The sequence below is a fragment of the Gossypium raimondii genome, chromosome 3 (genome assembly GCF_025698545.1).
Source record: "Gossypium raimondii isolate GPD5lz chromosome 3, ASM2569854v1, whole genome shotgun sequence".
Classification (NCBI taxonomy): domain Eukaryota; kingdom Viridiplantae; phylum Streptophyta; class Magnoliopsida; order Malvales; family Malvaceae; genus Gossypium; species Gossypium raimondii.
The window spans coordinates 21618137-21626900 of record NC_068567.1 but is presented as its reverse complement, the minus strand read 5'-3'; the positions used below and the strand labels follow the sequence as shown (position 1 = coordinate 21626900).

The following is an 8764-nucleotide window of genomic DNA, read 5'->3' as shown; positions in this document are numbered from 1 at the left end:
AAATTCATGTTTTTAAACTTAGGAGAGCATTTTGGAGCAAAAGGAGTGAAAAACAAGTGAAAATTGAAAATTTTGAGCAATTTACAAGGGCCACACAAGCTATACCATTCCACACGACTGTGTGAGCCTCAAGGGCTGGCACATAGCACAGCCATGTGGTAGATCGTGTCAATTTCACAAATTGCGCTTTGAATAATAGAAAAACATGATTTTTAGGGTTTTTGGGCATTTTGAGACCTATATATGACAAAAATAAGAAGATAGGAGTGAACTGTCATAAAATACTCAAGAAAACAACTTGAAAAACACCATTGAAGCCGATTTTGAAGTAGATTTCCATCAAGATTGAAGATTCCCTTTTTATTTCTTTGGAAATTATTATGAGTTTTTTTATTTCTTCTGGTTATAGTGTCTCTAGGATGTTTTTATTTGCAAGCATGAACTCATTTTCTAAATACCTAGGGGAGATGAACCCTATGATGAATTTTGTCTTTTGATTTTTATTTTATGCAATAAATACTTAGATCTTGTTCTCAATTATGTGTGCATAATTCTTGGTTTAATATTTCTAGACTATTAATCCATGTTTGATGTGCTTAAATCAAAAGAGGAATAGACCCTGGTTAAGAGTAGATCTTCCATAATTGAGTGGAGTTGCATGGAATCCTAGAAATAGAATGACATAAATCTATCGGATTAGAGTAAAATCTAATAGGGCGAATCCATAGATCGAGTTAATGCGATAATAGGGGTTTTAATAAGAATGAAATTTCAATTAATCAACCTAGAGTTAGTTGCTCTTATTATTGAAGAGAGATTTTAGCATAATTTAGGGATTTCTACGGATCAAGATACTAAGTGAAGAAATTGTGTAATTTAGATTGATAGCGACAAATGGAGTCTAGGTGAATTCATTCCTGGGTATTGTTCCGCTTCATGGTTGTTTACTTGATTATTTTCATGGTTTTTTCTTTGTCACATTCGTAGTTAATTAGTTTAGTTAATTTTAGTTTTAATCAACCACTAGAATTTATTGGTTAAATATGGAAAATAATGTAATTACTAGTACATTTAGTCTTCATGGGGACGATATCTTTGCTCGCTGTAACTATACTATTAATTGATATGTACACTTGCCTTTGTCAAATTTGTAGTTGGTTTCGTGGACACCACAATGTGGGACCAAATTATGGGATTTAAAATTAGAACTAGTTATAATTGTTGGGTTATAATTGGACATTATGGACTTTTTAATTGGTTTGATTTGGAACATTTATTACTGTTTAAGTAGATGAATGAATGGTAGATTATGAATGCTTGATGAATGGTATGAGTAATTGTTTGACTAACTTGTAAGTGCAGGTTAAAGAGCTGTTGGTTATCGAGGTAAGTCTTATATGTTTTATGTGTGATTTGGAAATTAATCATGAGTTTAGTTTGCATGAAATGTAAAATTGGAAAAATTACGTAAATAGTCGGTGGCCTTTGAACTAATTAAATGGTGATGATTTTATGAAGAGATGCATGATGTTTTAATGAATCTTCCTAAACAAGATTTATATGTATTACTATACTATACATTTTCAACTTTGTGGAATGATGTTTTCCAACATTTTACTACATTACGATTTAGATATAATGATTTGTTTTTAAATAAAACGGCTTTTAAAATCTTTTCAAATATAACATTTTAAATACGCTATCACCTGCATGAATGTTCAATTGAAGCTTTTAGAATATTTACTTATTAATAATTCAATTTATGAATTATGTTGATGATCTGATGATCAAAGTAGCGAAGTGGAAGCATGAATTTATGACTTTACATATTTAAATGAATAAGTGCGTAAGGTGTGATTGGTTGAATAGTTTGTTTTGTGGTGTTTTGATGAAGAGTCACTTCGGTGGCTAATGTGACGTTCAAAATTTAGGTCGGATCATCGTGGCCGAGTTTGAGGCATCACAAACTTAGTTAATCGGTCTACTATCACCCAAATGGAATCTTTCTTAGTGGGTGCTAAGGGTAACCCACTAATAAATTTCGTTGTTATTTGCTTCCACTTCCAGTAAGGTATTTTGATTGGTTGTAACAACCCAGAAGGGAACTGATGTTCAGCTTTCACTTGTTGACACGTTAGGCACTTAACCACAAATTCAGTCATGTCTTGTTTCAGTCCAAGTCACTAGTATAGTTCTTTTACAACCCAATACATCTTATTTCTTCCAAGATACATGACATAAGGGCTGGCATGCATTTCTTGAAGTATAGTCTGTTTTAAATCCTTGTCATTTGGTACACAATCCCTTTGTTGGAAGCACAAAATACCACTAACGTTAAACTCGAAATCTTCAGTTTTTCTATCCTCCACCTACTTTATCCGCGACAATAAAGTCACATGTAAGTGTTGTTTGGCCTAGATCTCATTGGCTAAGGTGGGTTTCACTTGTAGCTCAGCTAGCAAGCCTCCATCGTCCACTAAACTTAACCTAGCAAACATTGCTCTTAAGTCAGTTATCTGCTACCTACTTCGAGTGTCTGCCACTACATTGGCTTTCTTGGGATGGTATTCAATTACACAATCATAATCCTTTAACAATTATATCCATCTTCGTTGCTTCAAGTTCATTTTTTTTGGGTAAGAAGATATTTGAGAATCTTATGATCGGTATAGATGTAGCACTTCTCATTGTACAAATAGTGCCTCCAAATTTTCAGTGAGAATACCATTATATCCAACTCGAAGTCATGGGTTGGGTAGGGGAAACACTAAAATATATATAAAAAAATGTAGCACCTTTCCAAGATGACTTCATGCACATTCTAAGTAATTTTTATCGAACTTTATGATTTTTTACAAAATAATTAAATTGAGCTTAAATTTTACTTCATTTCGAATTTTAGTTATTTTTATACTAAATTTGCATAATTTGGCTAATTTTTGACAATTTTGCACAAGGGGTGAAAAATTAGCTCAAAAGTCACCTTGAATGATCCAAGTATCAAGGCACCTAGGGAGCTCAAGATGATGAATTAAAAGCCATGGCGGACCAAAATTCATGCTGTTGGACTTATTTGAATCAATTGGTCCAAGTGAATTTCATTGGGAAAAATCTAACAACTTGAATGGACGAAAAAGGCCTGAATTGAGCAACTGAAGATGAAAGATGGACGAGCCCAAGAGAGCAGCCCATTTTTGACCCAATTGCTGCCCAAATCATATAATTAAGCCAATTATAATATTTTCAAAACAACCCTTAACTCGTTCTAACCCCTCCACTTTTGGCACATTTTCACTTGTGGCATTAAGCTAAATTTAGCAAAGCCATCTCAACCCTTCTCCCTACTATTAAGGGTCGGCCATGAGAACGGGAAAAGGTTGCTATTTTTAGCTAATACAAGCTACCATCTCCCACTATAAATACCTCTCCTTGCCTCCTCATTTCTCATCAACTCATTCATGCACCATCCACCATTCATCATTTACTCATCTTTTCTTTCACTTCTCTCCTTCATTCACCTTTTTTCTTTCATTTTCTTGCCCCTTCCCTTTTTCAATTTCCCCTCTTGAGAAAGAGCTAGCATGCCTCTTGGAGCAGCAACAATCAAGCATTCTTGAAGGTTGTTGATCCACAGAACACGCTAAGAGGAAGAGGAGCAAGCAAGTTTGGCTTTGGAGAATCACCAAGATTTGCCTTCTAGTTCCCTTCTCTTTATCTTTTATGTTTATTTTGTGATCATAAACTTTAATACTTATTGTTTTGATGCTTCTGTTTTAATTAAAATGACTTAAATCTTGTTTGTGTTAGATTGATTACATTTTGTCCACTTAAATTGTTAAAATCATTTTTTGTTGTTATAGGCTTTGGTAATTTGTTCAATTAGATAAAATCATGCCTATGTTATGCTTGCATTATAATTGTAAGGTAACAACTAAATTAATTATTAATCGGATTGAAATTATAATTAACCATCACAATATCTAATTGGCACATGTTTAATCTTCTAAGGTAAATAAGGGTTAAATTAGCAATCATATTAAACAATATTCTTACCTTACATGACTTGTAAGATTGTTGCGATTAAATTGTTTAGTATAAAATATATTTAATTCACTCAATCTTATACTTGCTTATGAATTGATTAACTAATTCAACATAAGGATATGTTTATTTTATTCATTTAATAAGTATGTATGTGCATTAGTTAGCAAAAGACCAAGTTGCCATGAAATTATTAATAACAACATGAGATTAATCAAATTGATTAATCTAACACACTTATGTCATATTGGTTAAAACATTTTTAAGAAATCGTGCATTGGAATTTTTTTTTCTTACTTTAATTGATCACTTAGTTAATTCTTACTGTTTAGATTACCTTATTGAAAACAATTATTTCACTCTACCAATTTGTTTAAATTTACATTTCATAAAAACTTACTTGTACAGTCTCTGTGGGTACGATAACTCAACATTTTTGTCACTTTATTACTTGATACAATTATGTACACTTACACATTTCCATTGTTCCAAGTTTTTGGCACCGTTGTGGGGGACTATTTTAAAGGACATTATTTGTGAAATTGTTAATTTGCATTTTGTTTTCTTTATCTGTTAAATTTGAATTTCATTATTTTCTATGATTGTTTCAGGTGTTTATTTGATCAAATTATTGACTAACTCCCCGTAGATCCTAAAATAGAAAGACTTTTAGACAAAAGAGAAAACAAGCAGGGCAAAGAAGGACCGAAATGATGAATTTTGAAAATCAAAATCGAGGAAATAAAGCAAATCATGCCCAGAATCCCATCCTTGTTGTTAATGACAGGAATAGAGCCTTAAGAAAGTATGTCATGCCACTATTTAATGAGTTTAATCTGGGAATTAGAAGGCTCGAGGTCAAGGCACAACAAGTTGAACTAAAGCCAGTTATGTTCCAGATGCTTTAGAAAATGTGCTAGTTTAGTGGAATGCCTATTGAAGATCCTCAACTTCACCTCAGATTGTTTATGGAGGTGAGTGATTCCTTCAAGCTAGCCGGAGTACCCGAAGAGCACTAATGTTGAAGTTGTTCCCATACTCATTGAAGGACAGAACTCGAGCCTGGTTGAACTCAGTGCCACCCGATTCTATTACAACATGGCAGGAGTTGGCAGAACACTTCGTAATGAAGTACTTTCCACCTAGCAATGCTGCTAAGTTTTGAACTAAGATCCCTAACTTCCAACAAATAGATGATGACTCCTTGTATGAGGCGTGGGAGAGATTCAAAGAACTATTACGAAAATGCCCTCATCATGGAATTTTGCATTGCATTCAGCTGGAGACAGTTTACAATAGTCTCAACACACACAAGGATGGTGGTGGATACTTTCGTAGAGGGAACACTTCTTTCCAAGTCTTATAATGAGGCTTATGAGATTATCGAGAGAATCACTAGTAACAATTACCAGTGGCCAACTAATCGAGCGACCACAGGATGTAGAGTTGTAGGAGTACATGAAGTTGACGTGCTTACATCCTTTACAGCTCAGATGTCCTCTATGTCCTTAATGCTTCAGAATCTTACTACTAACGATTTTAATAATAATCTAACAGGACAAAAACCTAGCCAATTTGAGATCATCTCATGTTTTCTGTGGAGATGGACATATGTTCAAAAATTGCCCACCAAACCCAGTGTCCATCTATTATGTGGGAAATTTGAATCAGAATGGAAGTGGGCTAGGATTGTAGTCAAACTGCTATAACCCTTCATGGAGAAACCATCCAAATTTCTCATAGAGTAACCAAGGAGCTGGTCCTAGCATCACTTACATGCAATCGAGGCCAAGTCAGCCGATAGATTTAATCGATAAATTCAAAAATCATCCCAAGCTGAATCTTCCAATAGCTTGGAGAACTTGTTGAAAGCGTACATAGCGAAGAATGACTAATGATTCAAAACTAAGCAGTGCTAATTTAAGGCCAAGTGGAAAAATTGAAGAACTTGGAGAATGAAATGGATCAGATAACTAGTGAACTATGAAACAAACCACAAGGCGCTTTGCCTAGTGACATAGACAACTCAAGAAATTCGGGCAAGAAGCATTGTAAAGTGATTACTCTACATACTGGGAAAACACTAGAGCCCAACGTTATCAAGGTCAAATATGAGCCCACTGAAGCTCAAGAAAAAGAAAAGGTTCAACCAACTATTGAAACTCTAGTTTTCTAGAAGTCAGAATCTATGAATTCTAATAAGGTAATCCCAAAACCAATTGATTCTGGTAAACTAGCATCTTTGTTAGATGTAGGAAAAATGCAGCAGAAGAAAGATTGTCTATCACAAGTTAAGAATATTGCACCACCCTACCCTCAAAGCCTTCATAAGTAGAAGTAGTAAGTCCAATTTAAGAAGTTCTTAGACATACTCAAGCAACTTCACATCAATATTCTTTTGGTAGAAACTGTTGAGAAAATGCCAAATTTCGTGAAATTTATGAAGGATGTCCTGTCAAGAAAGAGAAGACTTGGAGAGTTTGAAATTGTAGCATTGAAAAAAGAGTGTAGTGCATTTCTGCAAGACAAGCTGTCCCTAAAAATGAAGGACCTGAGAAGCTTTACGATACCATGCAACATAGGATATTCTTATTGGAAAAGGGATTTATGTGATTTGGGATCAAGTATCAACTTGATGCCAATGTGTGTTGTAACGCCCCAATTTTTGGGCTTAGAAGAAATAGGTTTTGAAGAAGGGAATAGTTAGGAGACAACACATAAATATTTAGTTGTGCAAGGAAGTGACACAAATTGCTTGTTTTCTTTAATGGCTAAGTGATTTGGGTGTGTATGGGAGTGTTTGAGAAGCCTGGGTTCAAGTCTTGGCTTTTATAGAATTTTTAATTTTGCTCTTAAATGAATCTGGACACTGGCATATAGGCCTTATAAGTAATAGTGTTTGTTTTATATCACAAAAAGAACTTGTGGTCAAGTGGCAAGGTGGCGTGTTGTGTAACTGTAAGGTTTGAGGTTCAAGTCCTAGGGTGTGCAATGAAGTATTTATTTTGCTGCTTGAGCTGGGTTGGTGGTGGAGTTGGACTGGAACACAGCTAAATGAGAGTTTGAATAAAGTTTGTGCTGGTCATAGAGAGAATTGAGGAGGGATATTTGGAGAGATTTGAGGAGAGAGTATTGGAACTTGGGGAGGTTGTTGTTGTGGAGAGCTATATATCACATCTCATTTGCTCCTTGTTTTGAATGAAGGAGATCGGCGAGGCTTTCAAGGTATTACTGTTACTGATGGCTTTGTGCCAATCACATTATTGTACTTATGGTTGTAGCCATTCTGTTTATAGTACTGATGGCTTTATGTTGATCATAGTACTGTTACTGATAGCTTTGTGCCGATCATATTACTGTTACCGATGGCTGTGTGCCGATCATTTCACTGTTACTGATGGCTTTATGCCGATCATGTTATCGTTACTGATGGCTTTATGTCGATCATGTTACCGTTACTGATGGTTATGTGCCAGTCATATCACTGCTACTGATGGCTTTCTGCCAATCACATTATTGTACTTATGCCTTGTAACCATTCTGTTTATAGCTTATAGCTATCCTATTTACAGCTCTTAGCCATTCTTACTACTGGCAACTCTGCTGCATTATTACTACTGGCAGCTATGCTGCGATATTGGTGTGAGGTTTGGGTGGATTGACTTTTTCCCCACATGGTGTGTTGGGTTGGTATGAGTGGTGTGTTGGCTAGATTGGGATGGGTTTGCATACTTGCACCATACTGATACTGTATCGGGCTTAAGCCCACACTGTTTCTATATTGGGCTAAGGCTACACTGTACCGTTACTGTTAAAGGGCTCTGGCCTAGACTTATTCTGTTCTATATGCCGACTGTTTGGTAAGAGATTACACACTGAGTTTTCGTAAACTCACCCTCTCCTCTTAATTGTGCAGGTAATCCTCAGCCATAGTTGATTCGGTGCTGCGAGGGACTCGGAGGTGGCCACACAACTGCATTAGCTTTCATTTTTAGCTTTTGATTTATAAGTAACTGAATTTGGGTATTTTTATGTAAAAAGGCCTCTTTAAAGTTATAAACTTTAAATTGGGGTTTTATTTATTTAGTTCGATATAAACTGATAGTTGTAGAATAAGACGGGTTTTCAAAAGGTAACCATTTTCAAAGACACCATGTTTTCACAATAAATGAGATTTTGGAAAATTTATAACGTTTTAAAAGTGATTAGTTTTTAATGATGCACGCTTGGAAATGAGCAACCCGTTTTGGAATCACCATTTAATAAAAAAATGATTAATTGATTTTAAAGATTTCAACAACAACAAGTTTTACGCTAAACACCTCAATGTGACACCGCCAGATTCAGACATAACTCCTTGGTCAGGTTTGGGGTGTTACATCTGTGTTTAGGAAATTGAGGATTGGAGAGGTCAGACCAACGATGGTCACACTCTAATTGGCGGATAGGTCATTGGCACATCCTGAAGGAAATATCGAGGACATACTGGTTAGTGTCAATAAATTTATCTTTCCTGATGACTTCATTGTGTTGGATCTTGAGGCAGATAAAGAAGTTCCTATCATTTTGGGGAGACTATTGTTTGAAATCAGAAGAATGTTGATCGATGTACAAAAAGGTGAACTTAACATGAGGGTTCATGATGACATGGTAACTTTCAATTTCTTTAATGTTATTAAATCCTCTTATAAGATTAAAGAATTATTTATTGTTTCCAAGATGG

General features: G+C 35.1%; 1 non-coding gene across 1 annotated transcript; it reads right to left on the bottom strand.

Annotated features, from left to right (window-relative positions):
- Positions 1 to 5197: 5197 nt before the first annotated feature.
- On the bottom strand, positions 5198 to 5304 carry LOC128040024 (small nucleolar RNA R71). Its single transcript, XR_008194684.1, has one exon. It is a non-coding gene; the product is annotated as a small nucleolar RNA R71 (small nucleolar RNA).
- Between the last annotated feature and the right edge of the window lie 3460 nt (positions 5305 to 8764).